Source organism: Microcaecilia unicolor, chromosome 7 (assembly GCF_901765095.1).
Source record: "Microcaecilia unicolor chromosome 7, aMicUni1.1, whole genome shotgun sequence".
NCBI classification, from domain to species: domain Eukaryota; kingdom Metazoa; phylum Chordata; class Amphibia; order Gymnophiona; family Siphonopidae; genus Microcaecilia; species Microcaecilia unicolor.
Window position 1 is genome coordinate 107473215 of NC_044037.1, and position 18003 is coordinate 107491217.

Sequence of the window (18003 nt, forward strand, 5' to 3'; positions counted from 1 at the left end):
GGCCTCCACCCAGAAGCTATGCAGCTGATATTCAGTGCTGGCACCTGCATAGCTAGGAAGGTAGATTTAGGATTGTTTACTTATATGGGAACTGGCACTGAATATTGCTGGAACCCGCATATCTGCTGGCTCATCCCTGACTCCACCCCCACAACAGCCCTCTCTTGTCTGATTTAAAAGATGGCCACATAGTACTGATATTCATTGGCACTGCCAGTTATGTGCTGCTGAGTACTGATGGCCGGCCTGCCCGCTAATATTACTATGAACTGACCCTAAGGGGTCCAGCAGCAGAACAAACAGAGTCTGCAGTGTCACAATGCAAAGAGTGAATAGGGCAGTGAATGTAAGGCTATTTTTTTTTTAATCTCTCTATGGGTCTTACGTGAGAAGCACTACTGAGTGAGCTATTGACTTCCTCTTTAAATCGTCAAAAGCCTTTAGCAAAAGAACAGGAAGAACATTTTTTAACTGTGTCTTGCTGTGGCTTAGCCAGCCACTGAGAGACTTCTGAGTGCGACTGTAAGGTTGTTCAACACTGTTTCACCAACCTGCAACCGAATAAAAACTAATTAAAAGAACAAGAAATCAGCTAATAGGATTCCCCCAGAGGAAAACAGAATTTGGACCCACAAGGTAAGGACAAGAACCACATGTTGATCACTGGGGTTGTTAGAATTTAACAGAGGTCTGAGAGTGATGGAAAGTAGGTTAGCATTCTCTGTGGCCTAAGCATTGTCTCATAGACAGAAAATGGGACAAACCCTTAAGCACATTTCTCAGTTACAGATGCTTTCCTAAATGTCTGCCCTATGCATGACAAAGCTTAAAGCTTTTGGCAGCTACTCTGTCCTCACTACCTTGATAAATGAAACCCATAGCAAAGTGCATCTACGATGACAGTATAGTACCTTTCATCCAAAACTACCCCACAAGAGCTTTGCAGCAGCATAAGCCTATGCATGAAGTTCAGCAAAAGATGAATGCTTTATGTTGAGGAGTGTGGTACGGCTAGATTAGAACTCAAAACCAGAGATGATAGGAATTCATGCCAAAAACTAGAAGAGAGAGAACTGCTACAGAAGGATCTGCCCTTGCAACTAGGACTGGATTTGTGTCAAGGCAAGATGGGGGGGGGGGGGGGGGGGGGGGAAAGTCCAAGGGAAGATTTTTAAGCAAGAAAGGCGATTTTGACCTAGATTGTTATAAATAAAATAATTGTTTTTAATTATAATTATTTTTAGTTATAAAACTTTATATCAGATTGAATGGTTTTATACTGGACTGTTACATAGCATAGACTCCCTATCGATGTTTACGAAAGAACTAAAAACATTCTTATTTCTAGACGTTTTGTCTTAGGTATTTAGTCCTATTATTAACTAATCATCTCCTCTTACTGAAGATCATCCTAATGTTCCCCTCACCTCTGTCTCTTCAAATATTGTAGTTCTTCCCTCATCCCTCACAGTCAATGTCTGTCTTAAAGCACTCGCAATAATAATAATAATTATTATTATTTGTTGCATTTGTATCCCACCTTATCCCACCTCTTTGCAGGCTCAAAGTGGCTTACAATACATCATGAGTAGTGGAAGAATGTTAGTAAATAAACATTTAGTATTGCAGGATCTTGGTCAGCATGATGATAATAAAACAAAGTAATAGTATACAAGCAGATATTGTGAAACAGTTCTGAATATAGATGTGCGAGTAGTGTACATTCACAATTGTTGATCTTTGTGGTACGCTTTATTAAAGAGATGGGTCTTCAGTAATATGCGGAAGTTCGTTTTTTCATAGATCGATTTTAAGCTGTGCGGCAGTGCGTTCCATAACTGTATGCTCAGGTAGGTAAAGTTTGACGCATGCATTAGTTTGTATTTCATTCCTTTGCAGCTGGGGAAGTGCAGATCAAGGAATCTGCGGGATGATCTTTTGGCATTCCTAGGTGGTAGGTCTATCAGGTCTGACATGTAAACTGGTGCGCCTCCATGGATAATTTTGTGAACTAGTGAGCATACTTTGAATAATAATAATATTATTATTGAAATTGTAAGCCACCTAGATGGAGCCTCCGACTGGTGGGTTAGTAAAATATAATAAACGTGAAACGTCACAACAATAACATATCTATCTATCTATCTATCTATCTATCTATCTATAGATATATATACGTCAGCAAAACCAGTTTCAGGATAAGACCCTTTATTATGGGGGTCACCTAATACATGGGTGGCCAGTTTTTTTCAGATCAGTTATCAGTTTAAAAGCATGCTAAGTGTTGTTCAACAATGCAAAGGACGTCACTAGCTCTGTTGGGAAAGTGATGCTTGTTTATGAAAACTGTTGCTTAAATTATTACTTCACCGGATCTGAATCTGGAAAGAGAAGTAGCAATAGAAGTCTGGGCTGCAATGCCCGTGAAGTGGGCAGTTATGGTTCTCACAACACATAAGGGAAGTAAAGAGATCTGCAGGCCTTCCAGCTGTAAATTCACCACAGGCAACCAGAAATTCAAAGCTGGTGCCCTCCGGGTGCTAGTACCGTGCTATGCTACAGGGCAAATGGGACACAAAAATCAGGAAGTGTTTCTCTCAAGTGCTGCCACTCCAGGGGCATAGCCACAAGAGGGCCTTGAGTTTGGGACACCTGGCTGGCAGGGATCCCTTTGCTTTCCCAATGGAAATGCTCCTCCACTACCTCCACTTACACTGACCACCTTTGATGTGGCACTGGGCCTCCACCCACCACGCATGCTTATTTTTTGCTAAACTGAGTGCATGTAGGGGGCGGGGCTCTCTCGCGCATGCTCAGTTTCATGGACACCGAGCATGTGCTGGGGGGGGGGGAATGCCCAGTACAGAGGTGTCAGAGAGAGGTTGCAGGTGGGAACAGCACATGTGCAGGGCAGGGTTGGGGACCCTCTCCAGCTCAAGTATGGAGAGTCATGGGGGGGGGGGGACAAAATGTGACGGCAGGGTGAGGCAAACGTTTGTGCCCCCCTCCCCACTTTGTGCTCTGGCACCCCTGGAATTCAAAGTCTGGCTATAATAAAGTAAGACTAATGTGTGTTTTTTTTTTGGGGGGGGGGAGGAATAAGGGACATAGAAGCCAACTTTTCAGAACAATTAAGGGTGCTAAGCCTAACTAAATTACCCCTTCCTGGTCACAGTGAAAGAGCTTGCTCAATACTGGGGGCAAGGCATCCATTGCACCTACAGAACCATAGAAGCCAGCTCTCTGGGTATTTGAATATCCCAAATATTGAGCAAACTTCTCTGTGTCCAGAGACAGAGTAGTTTCCATTAGGTTTAGCACCCTCAATCATCTTAAAAAGTTGGCTCCTTTGAACAGAACTAGCACCTGTTGGAGGACAGCAGAGCTGTATCAGAGCGTATTTCTTTGGAGCAGTAAGGTTATCAATAGAAATCAAACAAAATAAAATATGGAAAAGAAAATAAGATGATACCTTTTTTATTGGACATAACTTCGTACATTTCTTGATTAGCTTTCGAAGGTTGCCCTTCTTCATCAGATCGGAAATAAGCAAATGTGCTAGCTGACAGTGTATATAAGTGAAAACATTCAAGCATTACAATGACAGTCTGACAGGGTGGGAGGATGGGGGTGGGTCGGAGGTATGCATGGGGACATCAAAGCATATCATTGATATTCTAAAAGGATGGGTGTGGATAGGTGAGGGGTGGAGTGATCAACAGAAACATACAGCTTTATGGTTTATAATGGGCTAGGAACCCCAGATCCTTGTTAAGTCCTTTCTGTTGGGTGTTAAAATATTCAATCATTCTGACTTCAAAGGTCTTACGTTCTTGTATGGTTTTAAAGTTACCTTTCAGGATTCTCACTGTGAAGTCACTGGTACAGTGTCCTGGTCCTGTAAAATGTTGACCAACAGGTGTGGGAACCCTACTGGCACCAGCATTGTTCATGTGATGTCTATGTAAATTGAATCTTGTCTTAAGCATCTGGCCTGTTTCTCCAATATAGCATCCTTCCTTACATTTTTTACACTGAATGATATATACCACATTGGAAGATGAGCAAGTGAAACAATTTACATAGACATCACATGAACAATGCTGGTGCCAGTAGGGTTCCCACACCTGTTGGTCAACATTTTACAGGGCCAGGACACTGTACCAGTGACTTCACAGTGAGAATCCTGAAAGGTAACTTTAAAACCATACAAGAACGTAAGACCTTTGAAGTCAGAATGATTGAATATTTTAACACCCAACAGAAAGGACTTAACAAGGATCTGGGGTTCCTAGCCCATTATAAACCATAAAGCTGTATGTTTCTGTTGATCACTCCACCCCTCACCTATCCACACCCATCCTTTTAGAATATCAATGATATGCTTTGATGTCCCCATGCATACCTCCGACCCACCCCCATCCTCCCACCCTGTCAGACTGTCATTGTAATGCTTGAATGTTTTCACTTATATACACTGTCAGCTAGCACATTTGCTTATTTCCGATCTGACGAAGAAGGGCAACCTTCGAAAGCTAATCGAGAAATGTACGAAGTTATGTCCAATAAAAAAGGTATCATCTTATTTTCTTTTCCATATTTTATTTTGTTTGATTTCTATTGATAACCTTACTGCTCCAAAGAAATACGCTCTGATACAGCTCTGCTGTCCTCCAACAGGTGCTAGTTCTGTTCAAAGGAGCCAACTTTTTAAGATGATTGAGGGTGCTAAACCTAATGGAAACTACTCTGTCTCTGGACACAGAGAAGTTTGCTCAATATTTGGGATATAAATAAATAAACAATAAAAAACAATATAACATTTTCTGTTGTTAACCAGGAGAGACGGAGCAGCAAAGATGAAATGAGCTGGATGGCATTCTCATTCAAAAGGTCCTGGGGACAAGCCTAGTGGTTAATGCAGCAGACTTTGATCCTGGGGGACTGGATTCAAATCTCATTGCAGCTCCTTGTGACTCTGGGCAAGTCAATTAACCCTCCATTGCCCCAGGTACAAATAAGTACCTGTATCTACTATGTAAACAGCTTTGAATGTAGTTGCAAAAACCACAGAAAGGCAGCATATCAAGTCCCATTTCCCTTTCCCCTTTTGGCATTCCAGATAATCACAGGGTGCTCTTCAGACCCATGGCCACTACATAATGACTTGCAGAAGATTTATTCACTTATTATTATGCACAATATCCAACAGAGCTATACTTAGCTGGGACCACTGAATAGGAAGCACTGATGCATAATTTAGCCTTTTAAGACAGGATTGCTATCCAGATAAGTTTCGTTCTGCTCTTGAAAAGCCCCTCATCCCCTCCTGATCTGATATGGATAACATTTGGCAGACATCAAAGTGCCCATCCTAAATGTATCTGTTAACCTGCACGTAATAATAATAATAATAATAATAATAAAAAATTAACATTATTAGTTGAGTGCATAAATGCTTTTCAATATTGATCTGTCAGTTTTTAACACAATGCTTTTTTTATGATGACATGCTATTTATATATTTGTATAGACTTCTTTACTTTTCTGAAATGCAAGTTGAAAAAGGACTGTCCTGTATAAAGCAGAAGGACACGTGGAGGGGCATAATCGAAAAGGACGTCCTCGTTTCGATTTGGACGTCCTCGCAAAATGTCCCCATCCATGGGCGGGGAAACTCGTATTTTCGAAACAAGATGGACGTCCATATTTCGTTTCGATAATACGGTCAGAGAAGCCCAAATCCTGAAATTTGGTCATCCTTAGAGATGGTCGTCCCTAGACTTGGTCGTTTCTGATTTTCGTCGATAATGGAAACCAAGGACGTCCATCTCAGAAACGACCAAATGCAAGCCATTTGGTCATGGGACAAGCCAGCATTTGTAGTGCACCGGTCCCGCTGACATGCCAGGACACCAACCGGGCACCCTAGAGGGCACTGCAGTGGACTTCATAAATTGCTCCCAGGTGCATAGCTCCCTTATCTTGTGTGCTGAGCCCCCCAACCCCCCCCCCCCAAAAAAAATAAAACACACTACCCACAACTGTACACCACTACAATAGCTCTTACGGGTGAAGGGGGGCACCTAGATGTGGGTAGAGTGGGTTTGTGGTGGGTTTTGGAGGGCTCGCTGTTTCATCCACAAACATAACAGGTGGGGGGGGGGATGGGGCTGGGTCCGCCTGCCTGAAGTGCACTGTACCCACTAAAACTTCTCCAGGTACCTGCATACTGCTGTGATAGACCTGAGTATGACATCTGAGGCTGGCATAGAGGCTGGCAATCAATATTTTGAAAGATGTTTCTTGAGGGTGGGAGGTGGTTAGTGACCACTGGGGGAGTAAGGGGAGGTCATCCCCAATTCTCTCCGGTGGTCATCTGGTCATTTTGGGCACCTTTTTGTGCCTTGGTAATAAGAAAAATATGACCAGGTAAAGTTGTCTAAGTGTTCGTCAGGGACGTCCTTGTTTCTTTCGATTATGGGTCGAGGACATCCTAGTGTTAGGCACGCCCAAGTCCCGCCTTCGCTATGCCTCTGATACGCCCCCTTGAACTTTGGCCGTCCCTGTGACGGAGTGCAGTTGGGGACGTCCAAAATCGACTTTCAATTATACCGATTTGGACAATCCTGTGAGAAGGACGCCTATCTTCCGATTTATGTCAAAAGATGGGTGTCCTTCTCTTTCGAAAATGACTCCAATTGTCACTCTTGCTGTGACCGTGTCTACCACATGGAGAATTACCTCCTGCTTAAGATATGATCATGTGTAGGCAGGGTGGGGCATGAATATGAAAGAAATCTCATCGGTATTTGATACGTCTAATGAGGACTGATGTAGGCAGCAGTGTGCATTTTGTGAAGCTAGGAGATCTTCAAGGTAACATATAGAAATAAAACAAAATAAAACATGGAAAATAAAATAAGATGATACCTTTTTTATTGGACATAACTTAATACATTTCTTTATTAGCTTTCGAAGGTTGCCCTTCTTCGTCAGATTGGAAATAAGCAAATGTTGGTAGATGACAGTATATTTAAGTGAAACATCAAAGTATTCCAGTGACAGTCTAACAGGATGGGGGTGGATAGGTGAGAGACAGGAACAGGGACAGGCGAGATATGCATGGAGACAGGAGGGGGACAAAGCAGTACGATTTTCAAAGCAGTACATTTTTATGGTTTATAATGGGCTAGAAAACCCAGATCTTTGTTAAGTCCTGTCTGGTGGGTGTCAAAATATTTAATCATTCTGACTTCAAAGGTCTTACGTTCCTGTATTGTTTTAAAGTTCCCTTTTAAGATTCTTACCATGAAGTCACTGGTACAGTGTTCTGGTTTTGTAAAGTGCTGTCCCACAGGCATCACATCTTTATTAGTACTGGCATTTTTCATTTGGTGTCTATGTAAATTAAATCTCTTCTTTAGCATCTGACTGGTTTCTCCAATGTAGCAGCCTTCGTTGCATTTTTTACACTGAATGATAATATACCACATTGGTAACATGAAAGAAACAGGAAGAGACACACCTTGTTGTTGGTGGCTGCCTGCATTTAAGATGATTTCTAGTGCTCTCATGTGTTCCAGAAAATGATTCATAATGTTCTGCTTCCTTCCTCTCCTAAATTTTAGCCTCCCTCCTTGACTCTCAGTCCCCATTGCCATATCTACCCTCTTTCCCTTGCATAGCATCTGCTTGCACTCTTCTTCACTTCAGCTTTTCCTTCCTGTAGTAATGTACCAGCCTGGAGATTCTCCTCTCTTTATTCATTCCACCCAGTTCTCAAACCTGCTAAGTCTTTTGCATTAGGCAGAAGTCTCGTACTTCACGAGGCTATCTCCTGTGCAAGTTCAGAGAAGTCCCAACCTTGGGAGCCAAGCACTCAGTTTCTTCTCTGCCTACACGTGACCATGAGCAGCTCCAAATCTAACAGCTCACACTTCCTGCTGATGATCTTGCGAGATTAAAAGCAGGAAGGGTCAACCACTATATCTGAAGTTGTTCGTCATCACAGTGCTGGCAGTGCTGCATTGAAAACTGACTAATGTGGAGAGGGTGGAGTGGAGGCAGGCATGAGAAGACTGTGGTCAAAATTTCCTGCAGTTCTATATTCTCTTTCTTCCTCTTCAACCCTTTGCACTTTCTCTTATCTCCTCTTTGTCCCCTCTCCCTCCTTTCCTCTTCTACTATGTAAGATTGCTAACCAGCTACTATATAACCAATCTGGCTGACTGGCAGTGCAATTAATGATAATCTGAGCACCAACCTAAGTAGAAAAAGACAATTTTTCCCTCCTCTGACTCCATCATCTCACCTCGGTGGTGGCAGTACTCATAGATTCAGTGCACTCACAGGCCCTATGGGGGTCCCATTTGCTCCTTACACACGGGCTTCCTTTCAGACAGGAAACTTGTGTATGGGGAGGGGGTGGAGTGGAGGGGCCAGGACCACTGCAGGCCTACGAGTATATGCTGGCCAGAAAGACCTGCCCTGTGTTACAGAATACTGCTGCTGCTGGCCTACTACTCCCTGTTAGGACCATTCCCACCACCACCAGTATGCCTAACATTTTTGGAAGTAAGGAAAAGTGTCGGGAGGCTCATAGTGATGCTGTTGAGAGGCAAGGGGAGGGATGATGAAGGAATAGTGATAACTTGCAGTGGAGGCGGCCATTTCTTTGGATACTAAATTGGCAAGCTTAGTGCTGTGTAGTACAATACTATTTATGTGCTCCAGTGTTAGTAGGCTGAGAGAGTCCTGAAGCAGTCTTCCTGTAGTTTATTGGTTACTGACATTTATTCAGTGATAAGAACATAAGCGTTGCTATACTGGGACAGATAGAAGGTCCATCAAGTCCAGTATTCTGCTTCCAATCCAGGTCACAAGTTACTGGCAAGATCCCAGAAAAGTAAAACAGATTTTATGCTGCTTATCATAGATTTTATGCTGCTTAGCTTAAAAACAAGCAGTGGATTTTCCCAGGTCCATCATAATAATGACTTATGGACTTTTCTGGCTAAAACCAGTCTAAATGAAACATTGCAAGCCCGGAACTTTACCTCCCTAGCGTGCACTGATGTTACATTTACCCAGTCAATATTGGGATAATTGAAATCAACTCCTATTCAACAATTATCCATTCAATTTCGATATGGTGCACTGTGGAATACCCCTCATTCCATTCACTACCAACCATTCATTGTGGTAATTGAAGTCACCCATTATTATTGTGTTCCCCAGTTTATTAGCCTCCCTAATTACTCATAACATTTATATATTTGTCTGTTCATTCTGGCCATGTGGATGGTAGTACACTCCAATCACTATCTTTTTTCCCCTTTACACATGGAATTTCTACCATAGGGATTCCAAAATGTGTTTTGTGTCCTGCAGAATTTTTAGTCTATTCGATTCAAGGCTCTCTTTAACATATAATTCTACCCCTCTACCAATTCAGTCCACTCTATCACTGCAATATAATTTGTACCCTGGTATTACAGTGTCCTACTGGTTATTTTCCTTCCACCAGGTCTCGGAGATGACTATTATATCTATCGTTTCATTTAGTGCAATATATTCTAACTCTCCCATTTTATTTCTTAGGCTTCTGGCATTTGTATACAGTCATTTCAAACAATGTTTGTTATTCCTATTTACAACTTGCTGTGCAGTTGACAGTAATAATTGAGAATCCTGAAAGGTAACTTTAAAACCATACAAGAAGTAAGACCTTTGAAGTCAGAATGATTGAATATTTTAACACCCAACAGAAAGGACTTAACAAGGATCTGGGGTTCCTAGCCCATTATAAACCATAAAGCTGTATGTCTCTGTTGATCATCCTCCCCTCACCTATCCACACCCATCCTGTTAGAATATCAATGATATGCTTTGATGTCCCCATGCATACCTCCTACCCACCCCCATCCTCCCACCCTGTCAGACTGTCATAGTAATGCTTGAATGTTTTCACTTATATACACTGTCAGCTAGCACATTTGCTTATTTCCGATCTGAGGAAGAAGGGCAACCTTTGAAAGCTAATCAAGAAATGTATTAAGTTATGTCCAATAAAAAAGGTATCATCTTATTTTCTTTTCCATGTTTTATTTTGTTTGATTTCTATTGATAACAGTAATAATTTGAAATCTTTAAAATCTGTCTCTATTTAAAGACACCCTAGTCTACTATGGAATTTATTGCAACCTTGCTATCGAGATACCGTATCTTCCCTGTTTTGGTGATATCTTTTAAAGATACCTTGTGCCGAACCATGCACTTTAGAGTGACTGTCGGCCTTCCTCCAGTTTCTAGTTTTAAAAACTGCTCTATCTCCTTTTTAAATGTTGATGTCTGCAGCCTGGTTCCACCCTGGTTAAGGTGGAGCCCATCTTTCCAGAACAGTCTCCCCCTTTCCCCAGAACGTTGCCCAGTTCCTAAGACCCTCCTTCCTGTACCATCATCTCATCCGTGCTTTGAGACTCCAGAGCTCTGCGCTTGGAACGGTAAGCACTTCTGAAAATGCTGCCCTGGAGGTTCCGGATTTTAGCTTTCTACCTTAGAGCTCTAAATATGGCTTCCAGAACCTCCCTTTCACATTTTCCTATGTCATTGGTATCCACATATACTAAGAGAGGAGGCTCCTTCCCACCACTGACTAAAATCTTACCTAGGTGGAAGCTTGAGGTCCGCCACCTTTGCACCAGGCAGGCAAGTGACCAAGTGATCCTCATGTCCACCAGCCACTCAGCTATCTATATGCCTAATGATCGAATCTCCAACAACGGCTGTCCTAACCCTTCCCTCCTGGGCAGAAACCCCCTGGAAACACATCCTCAGTGTGAGAGGATATTGCATCCCCTGGAGGGTAAGCCCTGGCTACAGGATCACTTCCTGCCTCTCCATGGCAATGTTCTCTCTTCAGGTGACCTTTCTTCTCCTTTGCAGCACAGAGGTTGCCAGGCTGGAGGTGGGACTTCTGTACTATAGGCCCTGTAGTCTTCCTCTATAAGCCTTTCTATCTGCCTCAGCTCCTCCAAGTCTGCTACTCTAGCCTCCAGAGATCAAACCCATTCCCTGAGTGCTAGGAGTTCTTTGAACTGAGTGCACACATATGACTTCTCACTATATGGGAGATAATCAAACTTGTGACACTCAGTGCAAAAGACTGGATAGCCCGCTTCTCGCTGTTGGACTGCTGCCTGTATCTTATTATTGGTGATTTCTTAAGTTGGTAATGGAGTGAGGGTATGTAAACTAAAGTCCCCTAACATTGCTAGTTATATGCTATGGTACACTAATATTTACTTATTATTATTATTTTTTTTTTAATGTTATTAGTAGGTTCCCCTATGGAACTAAGTAGACTGTGTTTCAAAGAGCTAATTAGTGGCTGATAGAGATGCCTAATTAAATTTGTAGCTTCCTAATTGGTTCAAGGGCCTATAAATCAGGTTGGGGGTGGGTGGCAGGAAATTAAAATCTAAAGTGAGGTTTCCTGTGACTATTACCTGTGCTTTATACCGATACTATGGTAACTTTAAAACAGTCTCTTTAAATGCTAGCCTATGGAACTGTAACAGAGACTCTGGGGCCCTTTTACTATGCAATGGTAAGGACTAACGCATGCTTACCGCATGCTAAAAGTAGGGTTACCATATTTTGTCCTCTCAAAAAGAGGACACATGCCCCACCCCTGCCCCGGGGTGTGTTTGGGGGCAGAGAGTAGGCATGCCCTTCACTAACTGTCAAATTGCCACAATGCTGATTAGCGCGGGTTTAGCGTGGGAGCCCTTACCGCCTAATAAATAGGTGGCGGTAAGGGGTCACATGCTAATTGGGAAATTAATGGTACTAATGGTATTCTGTGATCCTGAATAAAAACCGTTTAAACATAATCATAACAACATAATAAGATATTTCAACCAGAATATTCAACTTAGTCTTACATACATTTCAAACAGTAAGTTCAAAATTATACATATAAAGTAGCACATACAAGTTTATCATGTTGGGCAGGCTGGATGGACCGTACAGGTCTTTATCTGCTGTCAGGATCGTGTTATTATGATATGTTGGCTACAGATACAAGAGTGCGGCAAAAATCAACCAAAGCATTCTGTGAAAATCAATTGGCCATTTGGAATTTACAGTAAATAATATTGTTTGTTTTAATATTATTTGTAAATTGGTTGTTGCCCCCACATATCTACGTTTTTTTTTTTTTGTTGTTGTTGCTGTAGAGAGAGCCTGTTGTTAAATATTTACCAGCACACCACTGGTTTCAGTAGAGGAGTGGCCTAGTGGTTTGAGCACTGGTCTTGAAATCCAGAGGTGGCTGGTTCAAATTCCACTACTGCTCCTTGTGATCTTGGGCAAGTCACTTAACCCTCCATTGCCTCAGGTACAAACTTAGATTATGAGCCTTCCTGTGACAGAGAAATATCCAGTGTACCTGAATGTAACTCACCTTGAGCTCCTAGTGAAAAAGGTGTGAGCAAATAAATATTTCTTAATTTCTTTTATTTTTCATTTTTAATTGATGCTTATAAACATAACCATCTCATATCAAGAAACAAGAAAAGGATAAGTTTGTTCCACAAAAGACATTTACATCCAAATATTCATATTATGGAAAGAGAGAGAGAATGGAATAAGACAAAGAAAGATGCTCTGAAGAAAATAAGGAATAATTTTCCCAGAATCTTAAACCAGTTTATGGTATAATCCCATCATTCCCTGATTCCTTATTCTGACCCAAAAGAAATGTGTCTAATTATAATGCATCAACAAACAGAAATACCTTATCCTGAAAAGATACCAAACACCTACAAGGTTCCTTAAAAAAAAAAAAACACAACAACAAAACACAGATAGCCCCTAATTCCAGTGTCCATGTCTTCAGAGCAAGAAACTGTTTCTTACACTCATGTATAACATTTATTTATTTATTTAGATTTTGCTCACACCTTTTTCAGTAGTAGCTGAAGGTGAGTTACATTCAGGTACTCTGGATATTTCTCTGTCCCAGGAGGGCTCACAATCTAAGTTTGTACCTGAGGTAATGCAGGGTTAAGTGACTTCCCCAGGATCAGACACAGCAGTAGTGGGATTTGAACTAGCTGCCTCTGGATTGCAAGACTGGTGCTCTACCCACTAGGCCACTCCTCCATGCAAGATGTTTGGAAAAATCTGCATCCACTGATCACAAAATAATTCCTCTTTAAATCTGAAGCAAGCTTTGAAAGCCATCATTTTGGGGTCATTTTACTAAGTGTGTTAGGTGCTTAGGACTAAATTCTATAAATAACACCCAATTTTGGGGGCTGATAAATATTAGCACTCAGTGCTATTCTATAAATGGCGCTCAGAGCTGGGCACCATTTTTAGAATAATGTTTGGCACCGGGATCTGCATCCAGTTTTGGCTGCGAGGATTTACAATAACTGAAACCTGTAGTAAATTATCACGCCTTAATTAGCTGCGGATCTCACTTATTCTATAACACTGTGCACAAATTCCAAGAATGCCCCTGATCCATCCATGCCCCTTCCATTGCCCGCTCTCTTTTCTGATCCACGAGTAACTGGCACCTGAAGATGCACCTGTAAATTTAAATTAATAGCAATTAGTGCCAATAATTGATTATTGGTGCCCAATTATTGATGCTAATTGGCTTGTCTGTCAATTAAATTGTATGTGCAAATTGGGTGCACACCCAAATTTCCGTGCGCAATTTTGAGTATCATATATAGAATTAGGGTGTTAATGTGTGAATTGGGTTGCATTAATTTTTGACTTGTGATGAGGTCATTGAAAAGGATTTCTTCTAGACATCGGGTTTCCTCCCGCCCGTCACAACTCCTTTCTTTATGGCAAACTGAGATCTCAACTTATATGCAGGCTATTGGTGGGGGTGTTGTGTCTGATTTGGGAACAAGGAAGAGCCCAGACCTCAGGAGTGAAATATCGCTCAGCCCTGTTGTGCCCAGCTGCCCTCTGGCTTGGTGGACACATGTAGCAATGCAAGCTACTATGAATCCACATTGCAGCCTGCAAGGGAAGGAGGAATACAGCCATTGAGTTGCGTACGCTTTGTAGCGCTATAGATATGCTAAATAGTAGTAGTAGTAGTAGTAGAGTTGGTCCTCCGAAGGCGCAAGCACAGTAGCGCTTGAGTTACAGCAGTCGCCACTGGGAGGGGAGGAAGTTTTAGCTCAGGGGATTGAATTTACAATTCCCCCTTTGATAAAACCAGCTGAAATAAACTTGGAGGCAATATGGCTGGACCTTGAATCCTTGTATAAGGTGTACTCAGGAGTAATTCCTGCTGTTCAAGGGAACTGTCACGTTTTCCAAAAGCAGGAACTAGGATCGTGAGCCCTTGGGCCACTGCCAAGGAGCGGCAGTGGCATGCAAAACCACCCCACACAGGGATAAGGCAGAACTCTGACAGGGCCAGCTAGACTTCACCTGCACTTGACCACCGTTCCTCAGGAGTTGAGCCCCTGAGTGCAGGTGGCTGGCAGGATTTACCGGACAGGGCCAGAACTGGATACCAGCAGGATACACACAGGGACTAGAACACACAGGGAGGCTAGGCAGAATACTAGACTAGGACTCTCAGTCAGACAAGGGACAGAACTGAAAGCTGCCAGGCAGCCACTGAACAAGAAACACAGGCAACCACGAACTAGACAAAGACATACAAACAAGAAACAAGACTGGGCAACAAGCAACACAGAACAAGAAGCTACACAAAGACTAAACTAGAATCAGGCAAGAATACAGACTATAAACTGGACTAGGCAGAAGTGCAACAAGTACCAACAAACCAGGGCCTTAGGCGATGCAAAGGCAAACACAGAAGTTTCAAGGTGATTAATAAGCCCATCAGCATCTGAGGCTCAGCTGCAGCAATCTCAAGGCAACTACGGGTGCTGTTCAGGCACAAACAAGACCTGTCGCTTCTTTCTCTACAACATCAGCAAAATTCGCCCTTTCCTCTCTGAGCACACCACCCGAACTCTTGTCCACTCTCTTATTACCTCTCGCCTTGACTATTGCAACCTACTCCTCACTGGCCTCCCACTTAGCCACCTATCCCCCCTTCAATCCATTCAGAACTCTGCTGCACGTCTTATCTTCCACCTGGACCGATATGTTCATATCACCCCTCTCCTCAAGTCACTTCACTGGCTTCCAATCAGGTACCGCATACAGTTCAAACTTCTCCTACTAACCTACAAATGCACTCAATCTGCAGCCCCTCACTACCTCTCTACCCTTATCTCCCCTTACGCTCCTACCCAAAACCTCCACTCACAGGACAAATCCCTCCTCTCTGCTCCCTTCTCCACCATCGCCAACTCCAGGCTCCGCCCTTTCTGCCTTACCTCTCCCTATGCTTGGAACAAACTCCCTGAGCCCATACACAGAGCCCCCTCCCTGCCCATCTTCAAATCCTTACTCAAAGCCCATCTCTTCAATGTCACCTTCGGCACCTAATCATTTTACCTCTATCCAGGAAATCTAGACTGCCCCAATTGACTGTCTGCACATGTTGTCCATTAGATTGCAAGCTGACTGCACATGTTGTCCTTTAAATTGTAAGCTCCTTTGAGCAGGGTCTGTCCTTCTTTGTTAAACTGTACAGCGCTGTGTAACCCTAGTAGTGCTTTAAAAATGTTAAGTAGTAGTAGTAGTAAGATCCAGACCGGACTGGGCTGAAGCCTGGAACAGGTAGGAACAGCAAGACAGTCTATGGCAGCCACCGGTTCTGGCCACCAGAGGGCGAGGGGAGCACAAACCAAGAAGCAGGCAGAAAGCATACTGAAGCATAGAGAGGCTCAGCATACACAGGTGCAGCACAGAGGAGCAATCAGAGCCATGCTGGAAGTAGCCAGCACACAGAGACAGAGCTAACTTAGAAAGACCAGACAGAAGCCAGCTTAGAAGCTGACCGCCATAAATAAGGTAAGCCTGAGAGGGGTCACGACCACAGACGTGACAGGAACTCAGTAAGTTGCAGAATGTGGAAATTAGACTTGGAGTCTGTGAAACAAAGCTGGAAGATCTGACTACAAAAGTTCAGAAAATAAAACAAACCCAAGCAGTTCTGCTTCAGGACAAGATGGTATTACACCATAAGGTACAAAATATTGATAATTAAACATGTGATTTCCTACAAAAGGCAGTATATCAAATATGTGGAGGGGCATAATCGACCAGAAACGCCTATCTCCATGGGCGTTAATCTCCGAGAACGGGTCCGTGAAGGGGCGGAGTGAACCGTATTTTTTTAAAAAAATAGACGCCCATGCTTTATTCGCCAAGGTGTGAGCTGGGCGTTTTTGCTTTTCACCGATAATGGAAAATGAAATCGCCCAGCTCAAAAACGAATAAATGCAAGGCATTTGTTCGTGGGAGGGGCCAGGATTCATAGTGCACTGGTCCCCCTCACATGCCAGGACACCAACCGGGCACCCTAGGGGGCACTTTTACAAAAACAAAAAAAAAGGTAAAAGAGCTCCCAGGTGCATAGCACCCTTCCCTTGGGTGTTGAGCCCCCCAAATCCCCCTCAAAACCCACTGCCCACAAGTCTACACCAGTACTATAGCCCTAAGCGGTGAAGGGGGGCACCTACATGTGGGTACAGGGGGTTGGGGGGGGTTGGACGACTAGTAGCATTAAGCAGCACAATTGTAACAGGTGGGGGGGGATGGGCCTGGGTCCACCTGCCTGACGTCCACTGCACCCCCTAACAACTGTTCCAGGGACCTGCATACTGCTGCTTGGGAGGAGGGTATGACATTTGAGGGTGAAAGTAAAAAGTTGTGAAACATCATTTGTTGTGGTGGGAGGGGGTTAGTGACCACTGGGGGAGTCAGGGGAGGTCATCCCCGACTCCCTCTGGGGGTCATCTGGTCATTTAGGGCACGTTTTGGGGCCTTATTCGTCAAAAAACAGGGTCCAGGAAAAGTGCCCTAAATTCTAGCTACAAATGCATCCATTATCGGCGAAGGGCGCCCATCTCTGTTCGGGTGATAACCACGCCCCAGTTCCGCCTTCACCACGCCTCCGACACTCCCCCGTCAACTTTGTCCGCATCCGCGACGGAGTGCAGTTGAAAGCGTCCAAAGTTCGGCTTTCGATTATGCCGCTTTATTTGTTTTTGTGAGAAGAACGCCCATCTCCCGATTTAGGTCGGAACTTGGGCGTTATTCTCGTTCGATTATAAGCTGGATAATAAACTAAATTAAATTTAAGAATTTTGAATTTTCTTCAGATGCTGACTGTGTCTCCTAAGGATCTATTTTATAGATGTCTAAAACAGACACTATACTATTCTGAGTCTTTACCTCCTTTACAAAAAATATATTTTCTGCCGTTGCCTGTTAAAAGACATACGTCTTCAACTGCTGAATCTCCACTAGTGGATGTTTCCTCAGATAGCTTGGATATAACAGAAATTCTGGAAAGTTCTATGGATGAAGTTACATCAATTATTAGTATCTTATGTCTTTCTCCAAGATAAAGCTTTGCTCTGTCTTTTTTTCTGATCTGACTGTAATTTTTGTGGTGGAAACATATCTGTTTTCCCTGATGTCTTGAGATGCACACAAACTAGGAGGAAAAAGGTTATTATCGTCAACAACTTTGGACATGGGTTCAAAGTTCCAACTTAGATACCCAGGTAAATGTGTTCTGGTCTTTGAAAACCATTCTTATATTTTCTATGAGCCATCATAACTTCAGGTTTTTGTTTTTTGTTTTTAAACAAGGGGCTGGTTAGATCCAAGTCTTGAATTTATCTGCCTTTAAGTATTTACAGCTTGTTATCTGAGTTTTTACTTAATAGCTTATGGGGTCTTTTACTAAAGATTAGCTCAAATTATCTGCAGCTGGGCCTGTAGGAATAAAATGGGCCCTGCTGCAGATAACTTGAGCTAATCTTTAGTAAAACACCCCCTTAGTCTTTCACTGCATTGTAATTAAGGGGG

The 18003-nt window shown here is 42.9% G+C and overlaps 1 protein-coding gene across 1 annotated transcript in view; it reads left to right on the forward strand.

The window, feature by feature from the left end:
• The first annotated feature begins 486 nt into the window (after positions 1-486).
• Positions 487-18003, forward strand: part of SPN (sialophorin) — a 30141-nt gene continuing 12624 nt past the window's right edge. Inside the window, exon 1 of the mRNA XM_030210149.1 lies at positions 487-636. The gene's annotated coding sequence lies outside the window, so the exon portion shown is untranslated. The remainder of the gene's footprint in view (positions 637-18003) is intronic.